Source organism: Bombina bombina, chromosome 3, assembly GCF_027579735.1.
Source record: "Bombina bombina isolate aBomBom1 chromosome 3, aBomBom1.pri, whole genome shotgun sequence".
Classification (NCBI taxonomy): Eukaryota; Metazoa; Chordata; class Amphibia; order Anura; family Bombinatoridae; genus Bombina; species Bombina bombina.
This window is the reverse complement of record NC_069501.1, coordinates 562,061,929-562,084,112: the sequence shown is the minus strand read 5'-3', so window position 1 is coordinate 562,084,112 and position 22,184 is coordinate 562,061,929. Positions and strand designations below refer to the sequence as shown.

At 38.8% G+C, this 22,184-nt stretch overlaps 1 long non-coding RNA gene across 1 annotated transcript in view; it reads left to right on the top strand.

Moving 5' to 3' along the window:
- Window positions 1-2,021: 2,021 nt before the first annotated feature.
- Window positions 2,022-22,184, top strand: part of LOC128653676 (uncharacterized) — an 89,694-nt gene continuing 69,531 nt past the window's right edge. Inside the window, exon 1 of the long non-coding RNA XR_008401384.1 lies at window positions 2,022-2,119. This is a non-coding gene — a long non-coding RNA (uncharacterized LOC128653676). The remainder of the gene's footprint in view (window positions 2,120-22,184) is intronic.

Here is a 22,184-nt window from a genome sequence, read left to right as displayed (position 1 = left end):
TCTATGCTTTTTCTGTTTTCCCAGCCACTTTCACTGGGTGTCCCAGCTTAACTTCATCAACAGTGTTTTTGGAGGTTTGTGGCAGGAAGTTTATTGTGGAGGTATATAATCAATGTATCAAGGAGCACCGGTTTCAAGGTTTAAAACTTAGCTTTTATTTTGTATGTTACATAAGTAAAAGAAGCAAATCCATAGAGTAAAAAACAATTGTCATAACAGACATGAATTGGCTGACATGTTTTGGCTTTGCGCCGTACTCCTAGCCGTATGATACGTTAATACAGATAGGAGTACAGTCCTAACACTAAAATAAACTTTAACAAGAGTTCCTGACCCAGCTGAAGATTAGTAGCCTCAAAGCATGATTCTGCCACCACCATACCTCAAAGTTGGTATGGTGTTCCTCTGATGATGAGATTTATTGCCTGTTTGCCAAGCATATCTACAATTTAGTCCTAAAAGTTCAACCTTTATCTCGTCAGACCATAGCACATTTTATCACATGGTTTGAGGTGACTGAATTACTCTTTTGGCATCATTTTAAATGGGCTTGGATGTTCCTTTTGTAAGATAGGGTTTCTGTCTTGCCACCATACTCAAAAGATGAGACGTGTAGAATCTAAGAGATGGTGGTCACATGCTAGGAGTGACAGGTCCTTGACAGAAATTCCTGTAGCTCCTTCAGTGTTGTTGTTGGCCTCTTGGTAGCCTCGCTAATACATTTTGTCCTTGTCCTCTCATTAACTTTGGAGGGTCGTCCTGATCTTTGCAATGTATATGTGGTTCAACATTTTCTCCACTTATTGATGATGGTTTTGACAGTGCTCCATAGTACATCTATTGCCTTCTTTTATATCCCTCTCCTGATTGGTACTTTTCAACAATTACCCTTGCAGTTTCTTTGGCAACCCTTTGCGGGCCATGTAGGATGCAACCCCAAACATTCAAGCAAATCCTACCGCCACAGTTGACCTCAATCTGGATGTATGCTATGTACCTACAGGCATGATTTAGAATGTGATTGGTTAACTGTAAACACAGCTAGAGCTCCATTATTATAGGATGTGCAGACTTAACAATAAGGGTGTTGTAGGTTTTTTTGTGTTTTTTTTTTTAAAACAGGGGAAAAAAATCAATGACAAAATAGTTCACACTAAAACAAAAACCTGAAAAAGTTAAAGAAAAGAAAAATTGAGAAACCTTGTCAGGTTTGAAATAGCAAGACATGACCGCAAGATACTTCACAAGAGGAATATTGTCAATATGAATTCCTCATACTTGGCATTAATGTCTGTGAAAAATCCTAACCATGCCCCAGGATGCCCATGGTCAACCTCTCGTTCATGTTTGTGTGGTCTCCAAGACCCAGCTCATTCTAGCTACCATTTTCTATAACTAAACAGATATGCAAATAGTTTACACTCACAAACATTTACATTTACAGCTTTTTGAGTGTGTTTCTGAAGTTGTTACACTTGTAATGGCTTTAGCAATATGTTCTTGTTTAATGTCTGGTCAGCTATAAAAGTCAGATGCAGGAAGGCCCATTAATAATTCTGTAAAAATATTTTTTTTATAGATAGTGGAAGTGAGGCTCAATAAATTTCTTCTTTCATGATCTCTCATTCAGAACAAGGCACATCAACAACCTAACAAGCATCCGTATTAATGTAGCAAATTGTTTGCTGCAATTGTTTCTTTTTTAATTCAAGCCCGCCAATCGCCATTTGCCTTATTTGGAGTAGTAAATCCATACTTATTACTGGAGTAGACAAGGCTTGCCACTGCCGTGTGCAATAATGATTTTCAGAGTTGTATGCAGTAGGTTTCCATAGTCAACAAGTGCATAATAAAAATACAATGGGATAACATGCTGAATTTTAAAGAAACAGTAAAGGCAACATTAAATGTTCATGATTTAGATAGAAAATGTAATTTTATACAATTTTTCAATTTACTTATATTATCTAATTTCCTTTTTATTCAGACTCAAGAGCAGCAATGCTTTTCTAGGAGATAGCTGCTGATTGGTGGCTGCATACATAATCCTCTTGTCATTGGCTCTAGCTCCTACTAAGGTTGCCAGCTCTCCTCCACAAAAATACTGGATAACCTGTAGGTGATTATTACCTGGCACTGGTGGTAGGTGAGATCATGCAATGGTTCCCCCCAAGAACTCTACCTTTGGCCCAGCAATTGAACCCACCATATATATTTGAGCAGTCATTTTATTTGCTTGGCTGATATTAACTTCCACACTAATATTGTTTTCTCTTTGACGTCAAGTAACACACATACACAGTAAGGATTTGACCCCCTTGAATAGCAGTAACACACAGATTAGTGCTTGCATTTCATTTCTTTCCTGGTCACATCCGTAATGCACAGAGGCATAGAAGACCTTTTACATTTAGTTGACATGCAGGGGACTTGAAAAAGAAATTTAAGTGTACAGTAATCTGTAGAGATTTTACTGGACAGCCTTCTAAAATACTGGACTTTCTGGTTGAATACTTGATACTTGACATTTTGTGATTGGCTGATGGCTGTCACATGATAAAGTGGGAAGGAAAATAAAACTAACTTTGAAATTTGTCAGGTTAGAAAAAATCTACTACTCGTGAAATTAAAAATACGTGCTTTTACATTGTCTACTTATTATACATGTATTGATTATGTTATTCTATTGTGTTTAGAGGTCCTTTAAAGGGCTATTATAGTGTTAGAATTACATGCTCTAATAAATCTATTCAACAGGACCCGCAGAGCACTGCTGTTTTTGACGTGGAAACTGCCACTCGTCCAATCAGCAGCACTAGTTGCATGACCCTGCTGTGTGACTAGTGACCCGGGTGCCGAGAGTGACTTTAACCATGTGATTAACCCCTTTGCGTGGAGTTGCCAGTATTAAAATTGCATCCTCTAACAGATTATAGCATGTTATTTTAATACTATAATGGTAGTGTAGAGCTCAATATGGGCTAGTAACAAGCTTATGGGTTAAGGTTCTGAGGGTTGTGAAGTGTAGTAGTGAGTTGCAACTATGTTTCATTGTTAGGGGAGCATGGCAGGAGTAGGTTTACTCAAGCTAGTCTTAGTAAGACCATGGCCGCGATCCGATATACGGCGCAGGTTTCCACGCCTGAGCTATCACATATATGGCGCCGTCAGATGCTAAAGTGCCGTAAGTCTGACAAACTAGCGATGTCCAGAAATTTGCGTAAGTACAAATTTCTGGAGTCGCCAGTGACTTACAGCACTTTAGAAACTGCCGCCGCATAAAAAACCTGACTAAGTTATTAAATCTCCCGTTACTGTCAAACACGCCTCACAAACATAGCCCGACACGTATGCCCCTCTATCCGCATTCCCCCCTCTCACTCCTAACAATATATATATTAACCTCTAAACCGCCGCTCCCGGACCCCACCGCCAGCTACATTATCTATATTACTCCCTAATCTGATCCCCCTATACCGCCGCTAGCTACATTAAATGTTTTACCCCCTAATGTGAGCCCCCTACCCCGCCGCCACCTACATTAACTATGTTACCCCCTAATCTGATCCCCCTACACCGCCGCTAGCTATATTAAATGTTTTATCCCTAATGTGAGCCCCCTACCCCACCGCCACCTACATTAACTATGTTACCCCCTAATATGATCCCCCTACACTGCCGCCACCTATTTAAACTATATTACCCCCTAATATGATCCCCCTACACCACCACCACCTATTTAAACTATGTTACCCCCTAATATGATCCCCCTACACCGCCGCCACCTATTTAAACTATATTACCCCCTAATATGATCCCCCTACACCGCCGCCACCTATTTAAACTATATTACCCCCTAATATGATCACCCTACACCGCCGCCACCTATTTAAACTATATTAACCCCTAATATGATCCCCCTACACCGCCGCCACCTATATATGTACTACCCCCTAATCTGACCCCCTTACACCACTGCCACCTATATTAAATTAATTAATCCCTAAAATACTAACATTTCCCTACCACTAAACCTAAGTCTAACCCTACAAATAGCCCTGAAAAGGGCTTTTTGCGATGCATTGCCCCAAAGTAACCAGCTCTTTTACCAGCCCTTAAAAGGGCTTTTTGCGGGGCATTGTCACAAAGTAATCAGCTCTTTTGCCTGCAATCTAAATCCCCGTACACCACCGCCACCTATAATAAATGTATTACCCCCTAATCTAATCCCCCTACACCGCCGCCACCTATATTAACTATATTAACCCCTAATCTAATCCCCCTACACCGCCGCCACCTATATTAAAATTATTAACCCCTAATCTAATCGCACTATACCGCCGCCATCTATATTAAAGGAACACTGTACCCAAATTTTTCTTTTGTAATTCAGAAAGAGCATGCAATTTTAAGCAACTAAGTTTTTTTTTTGTTTCAGTACTCTTGACAGCACTTTTTTATTGGTGGATGAATTTATCCACCAATCAGCAAGGACAACCCAGGTTGTTCACCAAAAATGGGCCGGCATCGAAACTTACATTCTTGCATTTCAAATAAAGAGAATGAAGAAAATGTGATAATAGAAGTAAATTAGAAAGTTGCTTAAAATTTCATGCTCAATCTGAATCACAAAAGAAAATTTTTGGGTACAGTGTCCCTTTAAAGGACCACTAAACCCAAAAATTTTCTTTCATGATTCAGATAGAACATACAAATTTAAACAACATTATAATTTACTTCTATTATTTATTTAGCTTCATTTTTGAGATATCCTTATTTGAAGAAAAAGCAATGCACATGGGTGAGCCAATCACATGAGACTTCTATGTGCAGCAACCAATCGGCAGCTATTGAGCATATCTAGATATGCTTTTCAGCAAAGAATATCAAAAGAATAAAACAAATTAGATAATAGAAGTAAATAAGAAAGATGTTTAAAAATGCATTGTCTTTCTAAATCATGAAAGAAAAAATGTGGGTATCATGGCCCTTTAACTATATTAACCCTAATTATATTAGGGTTAATATAGTTAATATAGTTATTATATTATATATATTAACTATATTAAACCTATCTAACTCTAACACCCCTAACTTAATTATTATTAAAATAAATCTAAATAATATTAACTAAATTATTCCTATTTAAAATTAAATACTTACCTATAAAATAAACCCTAAGATAGCTACAATATAATTAATAATAACATTGTAGCTATTTAGGGTTTATATTTATTTTACAGGTAACTTGATATTTATTTTAACTAGGTACAATAGCTATTAAATAGTTAATAACTATTTAATAGCTACCTAGTTAAAAATAATTACCAATTTACCTGTAAAATAAATCCTATCCTAAGTTACAAATACACCTACACTATCAATAAATTAAATAAACTACAATTATCTAAACTAAAATACAATTAAATACACTAAACTAAATTACAAAAACCAAACAAACACTAAATTACAAAAGATAAAAAAAGATTACAAGATTTTTAAGCTAATTACACCTATTCTAAGCCCCCTAATAAAATAAAGCCCCCCAAATTGGCTATTCTAATCAGCCAATAGAATTACAGTAGCTCTTATTCTATTGGCTATTCATATCAGCCAATAGAATTAAAGTAGCTTGCATCCGATTGGCTGATTTGAAATTGAAGGCTCAAATCAGCCAATAGGAATTCAAGGGATGCCATTTTTAATTGCATACCTTGAATTCCTATTCAGTGTACGGCGGCGATCGTATGAAGAGGATCCTCCACGCTCCGGCTCTGGTCTTCAGTTCCAGTGGGCTTCAGTTCCAGCATCGCCGATCTTCAGTTCCAGATGGATGGTCTTCAGCTCTGCGGTCATCGGTCTTCAACTCCTCCGCTCCACGCCGGATGGATCCTGGAAGAAGAAGAGGTCGCCGCCTGGAAGAAGACTTCTCCGCCTGGAACAGGACCTTCTCTGCCGGTCTTCAGGACAGGTAAGGAGCACTTGGGGGTTAGACTTAGGTTTTTTTAAGGGGGGATTGGGTGGGTTAGAATAGGAGTATGTGGGTGGTGGGTTGTAATGGGGGGGTTGTTGTTTTTTTCACAGGTAAGAGAGCTTATTACTTTGGGGCAATGCCCCACAAAAGGCCCTTTTAAGGGATGGTAATAGAGCTGTTTACTTTTGTAATTTAGATTAGGGTGGGGAATTTTTTTTATTTTGGGGGGCTTTGTTATTTTATTAGGGGGCTTAGAATAGGTGTACTTAGCTTAAAAATCTTGTAATCTTTTTTATTTTTTGTAATTTAGTGTTTGTTTGTTTTTGTAATCTAGTTTAGTGTATTTAATCGTATTTTAGTTTAGATAATTGTAGTTTATTTAATTTATTGATAGTGTAGGTGTATTTGTAACTTAGGTTAGCATTTATTTTACAGGTAAATTGGTAATTATTTTAACTAGGTAGCTATTAAATAGTTATTAACTATTTAATAGCTATTGTACCTAGTTAAAATAAATACCAAGTTACCTGTAAAATAAATATAAACCCTAAAATAGCTACAATGTAATTATTAATTATATTGTAGCTATCTTAGGGTTTATTTTATAGGTAAGTATTTAGTTTTAAATAGGAATAATTTAGTTAATATTATTTAGATTTATTTTAATAATAATTAAGTTAGGGGTGTTAGAGTTAGATAGGGTTAATATAGTTAATATATATAATATAATAACTATATTAACTATATTAACCCTAATATAATTAGGGTTAATATAGTTAATATAGGTGGCGGCGGTGTAGGGGGATTAGATTAGGGGGTTAATATATTTAATATAGGTGGCGGCGGTGTAGGGGGGTCAGATTAGGGGTTAATATATTTAATATAGGTGGCGGCGGTGTAGGGGGATTAGATTACATTACAGGCAAAAGAGCTGATTACTTTGTGACAATGCCCCGCAAAAAAAAGCCCTTTTAAGGGCTAGTAAAACAGCTGGTTACTTTGGTGCAATGCCACGCAAAAGAACCTTTTCAGGGCTAATTGTAGGGTTAGACTTAGGTTTAGTGGTAGGGAAATTTTAGTATTTTAGGGGTTAATAAATTTAATATAGGTGACGGAGGTATAGGGGGATTAGATTAGGGGTTAATAAATTTAATATAGGTGGCGGCGGTGTAGGGGGATTAGATTAGGGGGTAATACATTTATTATAGGTGGCGGCGGTGTAGGGGGATTTAGATTACAGGCAAAAAAGCTGATTACTTTGTGACAATGCCCCGCAAAAGGCCTTTTTAAGGCCTGGTAAAAGAGCTGGTTACTTTGGGGCAATGCCCCGCAAAAGGCCCTTTTAAGGGCTGGTAATATTGCTGGTTAATTTGGGGCAATGCCACGCAAAAGGCCCTTTTCAGGGCTATTTTTAATTTAGTTTAGGGTAGGGACATTTTAGTATTTTATGGGGTAATAAATGTATTATAGGTGGCGGCGGTGTAGGGGGATTAGATTGGGGGTTAATACATTTAATATAGGTGGCGGCGGTGTAGGGGGATTAGATTAGGGGTTAATACATTTAATATAGGTGGCGGCGATGTAAGGGGATTAGATTAGGGGGTAATATAGTTAAAATAGGTGGCGGCAGTGTAGGGGGCTCACATTAGGGGGTAATAATTTTAATATAGATGGCGGCGGTGTAGGGGGATTACATTAGGGGTTAATAATTTTAATGTAGGTGGCGACAGTGTAGGGGGTTCACATTAGGGGTTTAGACATTTAATGTAGATGGCAGCGGGGTCCGGGAGCGGCGGTTTAGGGGTTAAACACTTTATTAGGGATTGCGGCGGGGGATCGTGGTTGACAGGTAGATAGACATTGCGCATGCGTTAGGTGTTAGGTTTTATTTTGCAGTTCGCAGTTGACAGGTAGATAGACATTGCGCATGCGTTAGTTGTTAGGTTTTATTTTGCAGCTAGTTTAGGGAGTTACGGGGCTCCAATACACAGCGTAAGGCTTACTACGCCTCCAATTTGTGGCGAGGTGAAAATGGAGTAAGATTTCTCCATTTTCGCCACGTAAGTCCTTACGCTGTATATTGGATACCAAACTGCGCTGGTTTGGTATACCTGTCTATGGGCCAAAAAACTACAGCCGAAGGCAGAAATATACGAGCGTAACTTCTATGTTACGCCGTATATGTGATACCAAACCAGTGCAAAATTTGGCGTCGCCGGCTTCTGCGGGCAGCAATTTATATCGGATCGGGCCCCATGTTTTGTAAGTTTTTCCTCTTCCTAGTGATAGCTGGTTTGAGCGGTCAGCTACACCTAGACAGGCATACTCTTATTTTACATGCAATATATCAATTTTATACCCATCTATTAGTATTATTAATCATATTATTGTATAGTAATTATTACAGAACTTCCAGGGAAAAAAACTTTAAATGAATTATTTGTTCTGCCTATCATATGTATGTACACTTAAGTATTACACTAAATGTATGAAGAGGATGCGCCATGCCGGATGTGTTCAGGATGGACCCGCTCCGCAGGGATCAAGATAGAAGATGCTGCCTGGATGAAGATAGAAGAGGCCATCTGGATGAAGATGAAGGATCCTGTAAGCACAGAAACAGAGAGGCGCAAGATAGAGCAGTATCGTCTGGACAAGCGGCAAAATCAAAGCAACAAACACAGATCTAGTGGAAAGGTACTCACAAGTGAAGCGGCACCAGCAATGTGCCTAACACAGCATGTTGGGTCTGTTTAAGCGTTGCCCGACAGACACTCCCCAGGATAATACGACCATTTAATCAACGATCTGCACATACCACTCCGATCTGGGCGGCCAGCCAACACAGGGGGTGTGGGAGAACAAGCCAGCTCCGGATAGGTTCCCAGAGGGGTGTGACGATCAGACAGTCACCGGGTGGGTGGTTAGCAAGCAATAAGTCCCGTCAGAATAAGCAGCTGCCACAATGAACCTGCTTGGTTATCTAGCAGCAGGTTCGTTGTGGCAGCTGCTTATTCTGACGGGACTTATTGCTTGCTAACCACCCACCCGGTGACTGTCTGATCGTCACACCCCTCTGGGAACCTATCCGGAGCTGGTTTGTTCTCCCACACCCCCTGTGTTGGCTGGCCGCCCAGATCGGAGTGGTGTGTGCGGATCGTGGATTACCTGGTCGTATTATCCTGGGGAGTGTCTGTCGGGCGACGCTTAAACAGACCCGACATGCTTTCTTAGGCACTTTGCTGGTGCCACTTCACTTGTGAGTAGCTTTCCACTAGATCTGTGTTCGTTGCTTTGATTTTGCCGCTTGTACAGACGATACTGCTCTATCCTGCACCTCTCTGTTTCTGTGCTTACAGGATCCTTCATCTTCACGACTTTTGCTAAGAGTGCTGCCGACACCTGGGACTTTTTCTTTGACCTTACTAGCGCACCTCCCTGGGGCCCCTTGGCTCCAGCTACTATCCATCTGGATGAAGACTTCTCACCGCCTTGATGAAGATCGTTCAAGCAGGATTTCAAAAACTGTAAGTGGATCGTCGGGGGTTAGTGTTAGGTTTTTTTAAGGGTTTTTTGGGTGGGTTTTTATTTTTAGATTAGGGCTTGGGGAATTACGATGGCAAACCATGTATTCCCAACTAACAAGTCCAGATAGAGTCTTCCAATTAAGACAAGTGGTGGGTGAATTGGCTATTGAAAAACAGTTGAAGTAAACATGGTATGAATACTTTTAAACATTTTCACACTCACCTTGTAAGTTAATTTATTGAAACACTGTAGAAAAGTATTGTTATTACAAGGCATTTTATGTACCTTTAAAGGGATACGGAACCCAAATTTTTTCTTTAATGATTCAGATAGAGCACGCACTTTTAAGCAACTTTCTAATTTATTCATATTATCAATTTTTCTTCCTTGCTATCTTTATTTGAAAAGGCAGGAATGAAAGCTTTGGAGCCAGCCTATTTTTTGTTCAGTACCCTGGATAGGTCTTGCTGATTGGTTCCTGCATTTAGCCATCCAATAAGCAAGCGCAACAAAGGTTCTCAACCTAAAATGGGCCGGCTCCTAAGCTTTTATTCCTGCTTTTTCAAATAAAGATAGCAAGAGAACAAAGAAAACATGATAATAGAATTAAATTAGAAAGTTGCTTAAAATTGCATGCTCTATCCGAATCATGAAAGAAAAAATGTGGGTTTAGTGTCCCTTTAACTTCTGCCTCAAGGAGAGATTTTCATGATACTATACATTTTTTAGTTGCTGAACTCATAGATTACATCCATATCTGGCTTTGTTACTTTGTCCTCTTGATATTAAAGGGACATGAAACCACCACATTTTCTTTTATTATTCAGATGAGGAATACAATTTTTTTTCCAATTTACTTCTGTTATCAAATTTAGTTCTCATGTTATACTTTGTTGAAGAGATACCTAGGTTGGTAGCGGGCACATGCCTGAAGCGCTACATGACAGGAAATAGTGCTGCCATCTAGTGCTCCTGATAATGTATAACATTGTTGCAAAACTGCTGCCATAAAGTGCTGCAGACAAGTGCACACTCCTGAACTTACCTTCCTGCTTTTAAACAAAGGATAAGAAAAAACTCACACCTAGATTTAGAGTTCTGCGGCCAAAGGGGTGCGTTAGCTACGCGTGCTTTTTTTCTCCCGCACCTTTTAAATACCGCTGGTATTTAGAGTTCACAGAATGGCTGGGTTTTCAGTGCGTTAGGCTCCAAAAAGGGAGCGTAGAGCATAATTTAACGCCACTGCAACTCTCGATACCAGCGGTGCTTACGGACGCGGCCAGCTTCAAAAACGTGCTCATGCACGATTCCCCCATAGAAAACAATGGGGCAGTTTGAGCTGAAAAAAAACCTAACACCTGCAAAAAAGCCGCGTTCAGCTCCTAACGCAGCCCCATTGTTTTCTATGGGGAAACACTTCCTACGTCTGCACCTAACACTCTAACATGTACCCCGAGTCTAAACACCCCTAACCTTACACGTATTAACCCCTAATATGCCGCCCCCGCTATCGCTGACCCCTGCATATTATTTTTAACCCCTAATCTGCCGCTCCGTAAACCGCCGCTACTTACATTATCCCTATGTACCCCTAATCTGCTGCCCCTAACACCGCCGACCCCTATATTATATTTATTAACCCCTAATCTGCCCCCCTCAACGTCACCTCCACCTGCCTACAATAATTAACCCCTAATCTGCCCTCCCTAACATCGCCGACACCTAACTTCAATTATTAACCCCTAATCTGCCGACCGAATCTCGCCGCTACTGTAATAAATGGATTAACCCCTAAAGCTAAGTCTAACCCTAACACTAACACCCCCCTAAGTTAAATATAATTTAAATCTAACGAAATAAATTAACTCTTATTAAATAAATTATTCCTATTTAAAGCTAAATACTTACCTGTAATATAAACCCTAATATAGCTACAATATAAATTATAATTATATTATAGCTATTTTAGGATTTATATTTATTTTACAGGTAACTTTGTATTTATTTTAACCAGGTACAATAGCTATTAAATAGTTAAGAACTATTTAATAGCTAAAATAGTTAAAATAATTACAAAATTACCTGTAAAATAAATCCTAACCTAAGTTACAATTAAACCTAACACTACATGATCAATAAATTAATTAAATAAAATACCTACAATTACCTACAATTAAACCTAACACTACACTATCAATAAATTAATTAAATACAATTCCTACAAATAAATACAATTAAATAAACTAACTAAAGTACAAAAAATAAAAAAGAACTAAGTTACAAAAAATAAAAAAATATTTACAAACATTAGAAAAATATTACAACAATTTTAAACTAATTACACCTACTCTAAGCCCCCTAATAAAATAACAAAGCCCCCCCAAAATAAAAAATGCCCTACCCTATTCTAAATTAAAAAAGTTCAAAGCTCTTTTACCTTACCAGCCCTGAACAGGGCCCTTTGCGGGGCATGCCCCAAAGAATTCAGCTCTTTTGCCTGTAAAAAAAACACATACAATACCCCCCCCAACATTACAACCCACCACCCACATACCCCTAATCTAACCCAAACCCCCCCTTAAATAAACCTAACACTAAGCCCCTGAAGATCTTCCTACCTTATCTTCACCTCGCCGGGTATCACACAGATCCGTTCTGGCTCCAAAATCTTCATCCAAGCCCAAGCGGGGGCTAGACATCCATCATCCGATGGCTGAAGAAGTCCAGAAGAGGGTCCAAAGTCTTCATCCTATCCGGGAAGAAGAGTAGATCCGGACCGGCAACCATCTTCTTCCAAGCGGCATCTTCTATCTTCATCCGATGAGGACCGGCTCCATCTTGAAGACCTCCACCGCGGACCCATCTTCTTCTTCCGACGACTTCCCGAAGAATGACGGTTCCTTTAAGGGACGTCATCCAAGATGGCGTCCCTCGAATTCCAATTGGCTGATAGGATTCTATCAGCCAATCGGAATTAAGGTAGGAAAATTCTGATTGGCTGATGGAATCAGCCAATCAGAATCAAGTTCAATCCGATTGGCTGATCCAATCAGCCAATCAGATTGAGCTCACATTCTATTGGCTGATCGGAACAGCCAATAGAATGCGAGCTCAATCTGATTGGCTGATTGAATCAGCCAATCAGATTGAACTTGATTCTGATTGGCTGATTCCATCAGCCAATCAGAATTTTCCTACCTTAATTCCGATTGGCTGATAGAATCCTATCAGCCAATCGGAATTCGAGGGATGCCATCTTGGATGACGTCCCTTAAAGGAAACGTCATTCGTTGGGAAGTCGTCAGAAGAAGAAGATGGGTCCGCGGTGGAGGTCTTCAAGATGGAGCCGGTCCTCATCAGATCAAGATAGAAGATGCCGCTTGGAAGAAGATGGTTGCCGGTCCGGATCTACTCTTCTTCCCGGATAGGATGAAGACTTTGGACCCTCTTCTGGACTTCTTCAGCCGTCGGATGATGGATGTCTAGCCCCCGCTTGGGCTTGGATGAAGATTTTGGAGCCAGGACGGATCGGTGTGATACCCGGTGAGGTGAAGATAAGGTAGGAAGATCTTCAGGGGCTTAGTGTTAGGTTTATTTAAGGGGGGTTTAGGTTAGATTAGGGGTATGTGGGTGGTGGGTTGTAATGTTGGGGGGGATATTGTATGTGTTTTTTTTTACAGGCAAAAGAGCTGAATTCTTTGGGGCATGCCCCGCAAAGGGCCCTGTTCAGGGCTGGTAAGGTAAAAGAGCTTTGAACTTTTTTAATTTAGAATAGGGTAGGGCATTTTTTATTTTGGGGGGGCTTTGTTATTTTATTAGGGGGCTTAGAGTAGGTGTAATTAGTTTAAAATTGTTGTAATATTTTTCTAATGTTTGTAAATATTTTTTTATTTTTTGTAACAGTTCTTTTTTATTTTTTGTACTTTAGTTAGTTTATTTAATTGTATTTATTTGTAGGTATTTTATTTAATTAATTTATTGATAGTGTAGTGTTAGGTTTAATTGTAGATAATTGTAGGTATTTTATTTAATTAATTTATTGATCGTGTAGTGTTAGGTTTAATTGTAACTTAGGTTAGGATTTATTTTACAGGTAATTTTGTAATTATTTTAACTATTTTAGCTATTAAATAGTTCTTAACTATTTAATAGCTATTGTACCTGGTTAAAATAAATACAAAGTTACCTGTTAAATAAATATAAATCCTAAAATAGCTATAATATAATTATAATTTATATTGTAGCTATATTAGGGTTTATTTTACAGGTAAGTATTTAGCTTTAAATAGGAATAATTTAGTTAATAAGAGTTAATTTATTTCGTTAGATTTAAATTATATTTAACTTAGGGGGGTGTTAGTGTTAGGGTTAGACTTAGCTTTAGGGGTTAATCCATTTATTACAGTAGCGGCAAGATTCGGTCGGCAGATTAGGGGTTAATAATTGAAGTTAGGTGTCGGCGATGTTAGGGAGGGCAGATTAGGGGTTAATACTATTTATTATAGGGTTATTGAGGCGGGAGTGAGGCGGATTAGGGGTTAATAACTTTATTATAGTAGCGGTGCGGTCCGCTCGGCAGATTAGGGGTTAATAAGTGTAGGCAGGTGGAGGCGACGTTGAGGAGGGCAGATTAGGGGTTAATAAATATAATATAGGGGTCGACGGTGTTAGGGGCAGCAGATTAGGGGTACATAAGGATAACGTAGGTGGCGGCGCTTTGCGGTCGGCAGATTAGAGGTTAATTATTGTAGGTAGCTGGCGGCGACGTTGTGGGGGGCAGGTTAGGGGTTAATAAATATAATATAGGGGTCGGAGGTGTTAGGGGCAGCAGATTAGGGGTACATAAGTATAACGTAGGTGGCGGTCGGCAGATTAGGGGTTAAAAAAATTTAATCGAGTGGCGGCGATGTGGGGGGACCTCGGTTTAGGGGTACATAGGTAGTTTATGGGTATTAGTGTACTTTAGAGCATAGTAGTTAAGAGCTTTATAAACCGGCGTTAGCCCAGAAAGCTCTTAACTACTGACTTTTTTCTGCGGCTGGAGTTTTGTCGTTAGATTTCTAACGCTCACTTCAGGCACGACTCTAAATACCGGCGTTAGGAAGATCCCATTGAAAAGATAGTATACGCAAATGACGTAAGGGGATCTGCGGTATGGAAAAGTCGCGGCTGGAAAGTGAGCATTAGACCCTTTAATGACTGACTCTAAATACCGGCGGTAGCCCAAAACCAGCGTTAGGAGCCTCTAACGCTGGTTTTGACGGCTACCGCGCAACTCTAAATCTAGGCCTAAGAAAATTTGATAATAGAAGTAAATTGGTAAGTTGTTTAAAATTGTATTCTCTATCTGAATCATGAAATAAAATTTTGGAGTTTAATCTCCCTTTAATGACAGCTTTTTTTGTCTTGACTTGTTTATATTTTTGAAAGCTTTTACAGTAATTACAGTTGTATTCTTAAAATGCACTAACAAAAGTATGAGAATTGCTAAAACGTAATTGATCTTTAGTACCTCTTACTGATTTATTCTTTAAATAAAAACAATATAATCAGACAAAATTAATGAAACGGGATGAGAAACCATAGTCGTACTAATGACAGTAACATAAATCTTCTATGTATTCATTATTTTTATGTAGATTACAAAATAACATCAAAGAATGATAAAATATCTTCTTCTGTTTTTAACGTACAACTCATACGTCAGACTCTATACCTCATTGGTTAATAAACACACAAAATAATGATTTGGAGCCATTGGACCTATCAGCTATCTGTAAAGATAATTAATACTGATGCTGTAAAAATATGACTATGATACTCACAAATACAGCTATTTAAACAAATCATGTATTGATATTCAAACCAAAGAATTTTAGCTTAATGAGCAAAACATTAATCTCTCCAGCTATTTGTATGTTTCTGTTTTCTTAACCTATTAGGGGCGCGATCCGATAAAGATCGTAGTTTGCGGCGCAAGCGAGGGAACCCCCGCCGCCCGCAGTTTCAGCTCGCAACTCGAGCTATCCTATATACGGCGCCGTCAGAGGCTAAAGTGCCGTAAATCTGACAAACCAGCAATGTCCAGAAATCTGTGTAAGCCGGATTACTGGAGTCGCCAGTGACTTACGGCACTTTAGAAACTGCCGGCGCCTACAAAACCTGACTAAAGTTATAAAATCACCCGTACTGTCTAACACGCCTCCCAAACATAGCCCGACACGTCTAACCCTCTATCCGCTATCCCCCCTCACTATCCTAACAATAAAAAATGTATTAACCCATAAACCGCCGCTCCCAGACCCCGCCGCCACCTAATAAAGTTATTAACCCCTAAACCGCCGCTCCCGGACCCCGCTGCCACCTAATAAAGTTATTAACCCCTAAACCGCCGCTCCTGGACCTCGCCACCAGCTATATTAAATCTATAACCCCCTAATGTGAGCTCCTACCCCGCTGCCATCTACCTTACCAACCCCCTAAAGTGAGCTCCTACCCCGCCTCCATCTATTTTAAAAATATTAACCCCTAATTTAATCCCCCTACACCGCCGCCAGCTATATTGACTATATTAACCCTAATTATATTAGGGTTAATATAGTTAATATCGTTATTATATTATATATATATTAAGTATAATAACCCTATCTAACTCTAACATCCCTAACTAAATTCTTATTAATATAGATCTAATTAACCCCTTAATGACAACTGACGTACCAGGAACGTCATGTATTAACAAGCAGTTAGTGACAATGGACGTACCTGGTACGTCAGTTGTCTAACAGAGTGCTGGAAGTGATCACAAATGCTTCCAGCAGCTCTGAGGGTATTGCAGTGATGCCTCGATATGGAGGCATCCTGCAATACCCCTTTACAAGACTCTGATGCAGAGAGAGCCACTCTGTGGCCCTCTCTGCACCGGTAGTGATGGTGCCGATGGTGCCTTTGTCCGGTGGGAGGAGGGAGCGTGTGCGCGCGCGTGCGCGCATTAGCCACACTGACACCAATGAAAAAGGAAGGGGAAAAAAAGTTTTTTTTTTTTTTTTGCATTTAAAAGGATCTGGGAGGGGGAGGGGTGGGGGTATTGTGGGGGGGCTGCTGCACTACAGAAATAATTAAACATACAAATAAAAGTTATAAATAAAATTAAAATAGTTTGGTTTGTGGGGCCAAACTGGGTACTGGCAGACAGCTGCCAGTACCCAAGATGGCGGTAATTAGGTAGGGGAGAGGGTTAGAGAGCTGGAGGGGGGATCAGGGAGGTTGGTGCTAAGGCAGGGGTCCATCACAACTAAAATATTTTATAATTTTTATTTAAAAAACAAAACTTTTATTTAGTACTGGCAGACTTTCTGCCAGTACTTAAGATGACGGTAACAATTGTGGGGTGGGGGAGGGAAGAGAGCTGTTTGGGAGGGATCAGGGGGTGGGATGTGTCAGGTGGGAGGCTGATCTCTAAAATTAACCCTGCAAGCTCCCTACAAGCTACCTAATTTAACCCCTTCACTGCTGGGCATAATTCACGTGTGGTGCGCAGCAGCATTTAGCGGCCTTCTAATTACCAAAAAGCAACGCCCAAGCCATATAAATCTGCTATTTCTGAACAAAGGGGATCCCAGAGAAGCTTTTACAACAATTTCTGCCATAATACCACAAGCTGTTTGTAAATAATTTCAGTGAGAAACCTAAAATTGTGAAAAATGTAAAGTTTTTTTTTTTTATTTGCTCGCATTTGGCGGTGAAATGGTGGCATAAAATATACCAAAATGGGCCTAGATCAATACTTGGGGTTGTCTACTACACTACACTAAAGCTAAAATTAACCCTACACGCTCCCTACAAGCTCCCTAATTAACCCCTTCACTCCTGGGCATAAAACATGTGTGGTGCGCAGCGGCATTTAGCGGCCTTCTAATTACCAAAAAGCAACCACAAAGCCATATAAGTCTGTTATTTCTAAAAAATGGGATCCCAGAGAAGCATTTACAACCATTTGTGCCATAATTGCAGAAGCTGTTTGTAAATAATTTCAGTGGGAAACCTAAAGTTTGTGACAAAATTTGTGAAAAAGTGAACTTTTTTTTTTTTTTATCGCATTTGGCGGTGAAATCGTGGCATGAAATATACCAAAATGGTCCTAGATCAATACTTTGGGATGTCTTCTAAAACAAAATATATACATGTCAAGGGATATTCAGGTATTCCTGACAGATATCAGGGTTCCAAAGTAACTAGCGCTAATTTTGAAAAAAAGTGGTTTGGAAATAGCAAAGTGCTACTTGTATTTATTGCCCCATAAATTGCAAAAAAAGCAAAGAACATGTAAACATTGGGTATTTCTAAACTCAGGACAAAATTTATAAGCTATTTAGCATGGGTGTTTTTTGGTGATTGTAGATGTGTAACAGATTTTGGGGGTCAAAGTTAGAAAAGGTGTGTTTTTTTCCATTTTTTCCTCATATTTTATCTTTTTTTTTTTTAGTAAATTATAAGATATGAGGAAAATAATGGTCCATTTAATGACGAGAAAAACGGTATATAATATGTGTGGGTACAGTAAACGTGTAAGAGGAAAATTACAGCTAAACGCAAACACTGCAGAAATGTAAAAATAACCATTGTCATTAAGGGTAAGAAAATTGAAAAATGGTCCGGTCATTAAGGGGTTAATATTAATATTATTAATTAAAATATTGCTATTTAAATCTAAATACTTACCTATAAAATAAACCCTAAGATAGCTACAATGTAATTAATAATTACATTGTATCTATTTTAGGGTTTATATTTATTTTACAGGTAACTTGGCATTTATTTTAACTAGGTACAATAGCTATTAAATAGTTAATAACTACCTAGTTAAAATAATTACCAATTTACCTGTAAAATAAATCCTAACCTAAGTTACAAATACACCTACACTATCAATAAATTAAATAAACTACAAATATCTAAACTAAAATACAATAAAATAATCTAAACTAAATTACAAAAAAAACAAACACTAAATTACAAAAAATAAAAAAAAAGATTACAAGATTTTTAAGCTAATTACACCTATTCTAAGCCCCCTAATAAAATAATAAAGCCCCCAAAAATAAAAAAAAATTCCCTACCCTATTCTAAATTAAAAAAGTTCACAGCTCTTTTACCTTACCAGCCCTTAAAAGGGCCTTTTGCGGGGCATGCCCCAAAGAAAACAGCTCTTTTGCCTGTAATAAAAAAACACAATACCACCCCCCAACATTACAACCCACCACCCACATACCCCTATTCTAAACCCACCCAAACCCCCCTTAAAAAAACCTAACACTACCCCCTGAAGATCTCCCTACCTTGTCTTCACCCAGCCGGGCAGAACTCTTCATCCGATCCGGGCGATGTCCAATCAAGCGGCAGTGAAGTCTTCTTCCATCCGGCGATGTCTTCAATCAAGCGGCAGTGAAGTCTTCTTCCATCCGGCGATGTCTTCAATCAAGCGGCAGTGAAGTCTTCTTCCATCCGGGCGATGTCTTCAATCAAGCGGCAGTGAAGTCACTCTTCTTCCATCCAGCGATGTCTTCAAGCAAAGCGGCATCTTCAATCTTCTTTCTACGCTCCTCCGCCGTGGAGCATCCATCCTGCACGAAGACTCAACTAGGAATGAGGTACCTTTAAATGACGTCATCCAAGATGGCGTCCGTCGAATTCCGATTGGCTGATAGGATTCTAACAGCCAATCGGAATTAAGGTAGAAAATCTGATTGGCTGATTGAATCAGCCAATCAGATTCAAGTTCAATCCGATTGGCTGAACCTATAGAATCCTATCAGTCAATCGGAATTCGACGGACGCCATCTTGGATGACGTCATTTAAAGGTACCTCATTCCTAGTTGAGTCTTCGTGCAGGATGGATGCTCCGCGGCGGAGGAGCGAAGAAAGAAGATTGAAGATGCCGCTTTGCTTGAAGACATCGCCGGATGGAAGAAGACTTCACTGCCACTTGATTGAAGACATCGCCCGGATAGAAGAAGACTTCACTGCCGCTTGATTGAAGACATCGCCGGATGGAAGAAGACTTCACTGCCGCTTGATTGGACATCGCCCGGATCGAATGAAGAGTTCTGCCCGACTGGGTGAAGACAAGGTAGGTAGATCTTCAGGGGGGTAGTGTTAGGTTTTTTTAAGGGGGGTTTGGGTGGGTTTAGAATAGGGGTATGCGGGTGGTGGGTTGTAATGTTGGGGGTGGTATTGTGTTTTTTTATTACAGGCAAAAGAGCTGTTTTCTTTGGGGCATGCCCCGCAAAAGGCCCTTTTAAGGGCTGGTAAGGTAAAAGAGCTGTGAAATTTTTAAATTTAGAATAGGGTAGGGAAATTTTTTTATTTTGGGGGGGCTTTATTATTTTATTAGGGGGTTTAGAATAGGTGTAATTAGCTTAAAAATCTTATAATCTTTTTTTTATTTTTTGTAATTTAGTGTTTGTTTTTTTGTAATTTAGTTTACATTATTTTATTGTATTTTAGTTTAGACATTTGTAGTTTATTTAATGTATTGATAGTGTAGGTGTATTTGTAACTTAGGTTAGGATTTATTTTACAGGTAAATTGGTAATTATTTTAACTAGGTAGCTATTAAATAGTTAGTAACTATTTAATAGCTATTGTACCTAGTTAAAATAAATGCCATGTTACCTGTAGAATAAATATAAACCCTAAAATAGCTACAATGTAATTATTAATTACATTGTAGCTATCTTAGGGTTTATTTTATAGGTAAGTATTTAGATTTAAATAGGAATATTTTAATTAATAATATTAATATTAATTAGATCTATTTTAATAAGAATTTAGTTAGGGATGTTAGAGTTAGATAGGGTTATTATACTTAATATATATATATAATATAATAACAATATTAACTATATTAACTCTAATATAATTAGGGTCAATATAGTTAATATATATAATATAATAACTATATTAACTATATTAACCCTAATATAATTAGGGTTAATATAGTTAATATAGCTGGCGGCGGTGTAGGGGGATTAAATTAGGGGTTAATATTTTTAAAATAGATGGCGGCGGTGTAAGGGGCTCACTTTAGGGGGTAGGTAAGGTAGATGGCGGCGGGGTAGGGGCTCACTTTAGGGGGTAGGTAAGGTAGATGGCGGCGGGGTAGGGGCTCACTTTAGGGGGTAGGTAAGGTAGATGGCGACGGTGTAGGGGGATCACATTAGGGGGTGATAGATTTAATATAGCTGGCTGCGGGGTCTGGGAGCGGCGGTTTAGGGGTTAAATACTTTATTAGGGATTGCGGCTGGGGATTGCGGTTGACAGAAAGATAGACATTGCGCATGGGTTAGGTGTTAGGTTTATTTTGCAGGTAGTTTAGGGAGTTACGGGGCTCCAATAGACAACGTAAGGCTTACTATTTTGTGGCGAGGTGAAAATGGAGTAAGATTTCTCCATTTTCGCCACGTAAGTCCTTACGCTGTATATTGGATACCAAACTGCGCTGGTTTGGTATACCTGCCTATGGCCCAAAAAACTACGGGCGAAGGCAGAAATATACGAGCGTAACTTCTAGGTTACGCCGTATATAGGATACCAAACCAGCGCAAATTTCGGCGTTGCCGGCTTTTGCGGGCGACGCTGCATTTCGGATCGGGCCCTAGATTTGCTATTATAAATTTGTTTGAACAGCTAAGTCAACTATTATTAGAGACTGTAGTAGATTTAGATTTTGTTATGATGTTGTAATTATGCTGTCTAGTCAGTTTGCCAGTCAAAGATAAAACAAGCTGTCTATGAAATTAGACTCCTTACTAACTGGTAGCACATCTCAGACTTCATAATGCTTTGAGTCAGCCTGAAAAAAATGATTTATTATGATGTCTGATAGTAATTTTGGCGTATAGTTAGCAGTGGGAGGCTTTTATCAGTTTTTGTTTCATTCTTCTATCTATCACAGTCTCTCTCTCTTCCTAATTCTGTGTCACAGCAGTTCAATACCTTAAGCTTTTTAAAGGAGCACTAAAGTCAAAATTAAAGGGACACTGAACTAAAAAATTGTCTTTCGTGATTCAGATAGAGCATGCAATTTTAAGCAACTTTCTAATTTACTCCTTTTATCAAATTTTCTTCATACTCTTGGTATCTTTATTTGAAAAGCAAGAATGTAAGTTTAGATTCCGGCTCATTTTTTGTGAACAACCTGGCTTGTCCTTGCTGATTGGACAGCACCAATAAATAAGTGCAGTCCAGGGTCGTGAATCAATATTTGGCTGGCTCTTTATCTTAGATTCCTTCTTTTTCAAATAAAGATAGCAAGAGAACAAAGAAAAAATGATAATAGGAGTAAATTAGAAAGTTGTTTAAAATTGCATGCTCTATATGAATCACAAAAGAAAAAATTTGGGTTCAGTGTCCCTTTAAACTTTTATGATTCAGATACCGCACACAATTTCAAACAACTTTCCATTTCACTTCCATTATCTAAATGTGCACAATCTTTTTATATACACAATTTCTAAAGGCACCAGCTCCTACTGAGCATGTGCAATATTTACAGAAGGAAAATAAAATAAACTTTAAAATTTGTCAGAAAAACATCTACTACTCATATGAAATGCAGAATGTACTTTTGCATTGTCTATTTAATTTGTATTCAGGGCCGGCTCAACCATGGGACCAAGT